This window comes from Alexandromys fortis, unplaced genomic scaffold (assembly GCF_014885135.2).
Source record: "Alexandromys fortis isolate MF-2015 unplaced genomic scaffold, M_Fortis_MF-2015_v1.1 scaffold_56, whole genome shotgun sequence".
NCBI classification, from domain to species: Eukaryota; Metazoa; Chordata; class Mammalia; order Rodentia; family Cricetidae; genus Alexandromys; species Alexandromys fortis.
In genome coordinates, this window is record NW_026067935.1 from 7,039,158 (window position 1) to 7,042,439 (window position 3,282).

Consider the following 3,282-nt stretch of genomic DNA (forward strand, 5'->3'; position numbering starts at 1 on the left):
TTTCTTAATCCTCATGCTTTCCTCCAACCACAGACGAATAAGCTATACAGGACCTGGCTGATGTGGTGCACAGCAAAAGGATAAAGGGTAACCATGTGTTTAGTTTAAATGAGAATCCTTTCATTCTCCCACACATCCCATTAGCTCCTTTTCTGTAGTTTGTGATCACTAACCCAACACCTATATACATACTCTGTAAAAACAAGGGTAAACTGAATGTTAGTCTTAAACTCAGCTGCTCTAAGCTTAACCTAGAAATCCAAGTCCCTAATATGCCCAGCCACACGTTTTGTCTGCTATAGCAGTTTCCTTTGTTCTTGACTTCACCATTGTGGCAAAGTTATAAAGACCTTCTAGTGCAAGAGAGGCCTGTGATAAAGGAGCTATTAAAATTCTCTTCCAGCAAGCGTAGGAAGGCTCAGATGCTGGAATGTGATCCCTAGGGAGACTAGGACAGGAAGATTGCCCCAGGCAACTCCAAAGGACCTGGGGAATGTAGCAGTTGCTACCTTTGTCTAGCCATGGGCTTGATCCCCAGCACCACATTAACCAGGGTATATGATAAGATCTCAATAGTCTTCTAAGACCATCATCACAAATAAAGCCATTCCCCCAGCTCTATTTACTACTTGAAATGCTAAATGCATAAGACTTTGTTTTATGACAGGGTTTCTCTGTATAGACCTGGCTATCCTGGAACTCTACTCTGTGAACCAGGCTGGTCTCAAACTCAGATATCTACCTTCCTCTGCCTCATGAGTGCTGGGATTAAAGGCATGTACTACCACCACCCAGCACATAGATATTTTTTAATTGCTCGGCTTTTTTTCCCTTCATTAACTCCAAAAGGAATCCATTTTCCTTACCTCTGGCAAAGGAACATGTGGCTACCTGTGGTACCTATTAGCATATCAAAGCACATGTTGGAATCACAAGTAACTGTACCTGTGACATTTCAAAGTCCATCCTAGTCTTCCCACCACCTCCCCTCCACTTCATATCTCCCCCACCTCTGGCTAGCGACTTTCTTATTCTTCCCCCTCACCCCACCTCTAACAGGATTTCTCTTGTGTCCTGGCTACCCTGGAACTAGCTCTCTACACTACGATGGCCTTGAACTCACAGAGTTAAATCTGCCTCTGCTTCCCAAAAGGCATGCACCACCACTGCGCTCCCCTTATAGCCCTGCTATTCTGTTTTAGCTCTATGCTCTGCTGCTGCTAGTCTCTACTTTATTCTCTCTCCCCTCTCTTTGTAGAGAACTCCGGCCATATCAAGTTTGTTAGCCATATTCTGTTCAGTGTACTCTCCCTGCTCTGGACTCCTCCAAATGCTGCTGCTGACTGATCTCTCCCTCATATTCCCAGTAAAAAACTTTCCTCTTAACCATACTACATTTCCATCATGTCAGTTTATACACTAGCAAGACCTTAAAAAAAAATCATTGGGAATAAAACTTTGGTGTCGAAGCTACCTGCCAAGTCACCCATGTTCAAGTAAGTAATGCCCCAACCCTTACTTTTTTTTTTTTCTAAACAGGGTTTCTGTGTGTAGGTTTGGTTATCCTAGGATTCGCTCTATAGACCAGGCTGGCTTCAAACCAGAGATCCTCCTGCCTCTGCTTTCCCAGCGCTGGGATTAAAGGCATGGGCTACCACTACCCACCCAGCTCCAGCTCCACTTTTGACTAATGTGTACAAGGTCCTGAATTTAATATCTAATACCACTAAAAAAGATTTTTTAAAAGTACATCTTCCACAGGTCTAGTTTTTTCTCTATTACCTGTAGGATAAATTGCCTCAAGATATCACATCAAAATAAAATCATTCCCAAAACTTTCCCACCATTTATGCTGGGCAGTGGTGGCACACGCTGTTAATCCCCAGCGCTCAAGAGACAGAGGTAGGCAGATCTTTGTGAGATTGTAGGCCAGTCTGGTCTATAGAATGAGTTCCAGGACAGCCAAAGCTACACGGAGAAACCCTGTCTTGAAAAACAAACAAGAGAGAGAAGAAAGAGATATCCTGGCAACCACATACTATCCTGTCTCTCAGTGCTTTTAACCAACACTCTGCTCTTTTATCTTTTAAATATTTTCTATTTCTCCTTATCTATTTTCCAAATACTGGAGCATATATCCTCCGTGTCATGCAAATCAGAAGGTCAGCTGCTGAGCTACAATCTCTAGGCCCCCACCCTCACCCAGTCCTCATAAACTACAATTTCCTACTTTACTATGAAAACATATGAATCTGATAGACTCTTTTATCTTGTTTGTTCCCCATCCTTTAATCAAGACTACTCATCAAAAGGTAAGTTTGCTATTACAAATGTGCTGTCTGTTTAAATGGCTTTAGCTGGTAGGCAGTCTAGGAGAAGTTGACTAATGTTCCAGATTCATCTTGTTCACCCACTGCTTTTATCTTCGTGTTCTTTCTTCTCTACCCTGGCCCCCAAGTTGCCCACTTTTTTCATATTTCAGTTCAAGTTCTTCCTTTCAATGACAGGCACCAACAGGATATTTTTTTCTTCTTTTATTCTTTCTTTTTCTTTCAAGAAGGGAGGATAGACAAGATATTTCATGTATCCCAGGCTCACTACAAGCACTGTCCCTGAGGATGGCCTGGAATTACTGATTCTGAATATGGTGCAAGCTGACTATATTGTTTCCTTGTTGCACGTTATAATTTCCTGTGTTTTTAATGTGTGATGACGAATATCCATTCAAACAAGAAAACAAACATTTATAATTATGGGGTTTTCTGTTTTATGAGGGCAGACATCAGTACACTGGTCTAGAGAAGTGTCTAACACATTAAAGGCAGTGAATTTATATCGAATGAATGATGAGCCCATAAAAAAGCCTCTTCAGAGAAATCCAAAACGATATAATGACCTAATTTTACTTACTTTCATTTAAAAAAATGAAACAAGTACAATAAACTAAAGTGGCTTGTATCTACGAGCAAATTTGTCGCCAGTCGCAAAGCTAAAGTTCCTATTTTGTCTTTTTGACGTGGGGCAAACGCACCACAATTTGTCATAAAGCATGTACCGGGCTCTGATTCTTCAGCTCTGGACGCCTAACGGGAAGAATCCGTATTGTTTTAACTCATTCGGAATCGTTTTAAAAAACGATCAATCCCAGTGTGCAATGCAAACCATAGGTTCAGTCGCTTAGAAACCACATATCCCAGAACGCCACGCTCCGGAACCCAGTCGATCGGAGACACGAGAAGACCGTGGCATTCTGGGAGTTGTAGTCTTGGTAGGTCCCGCCTC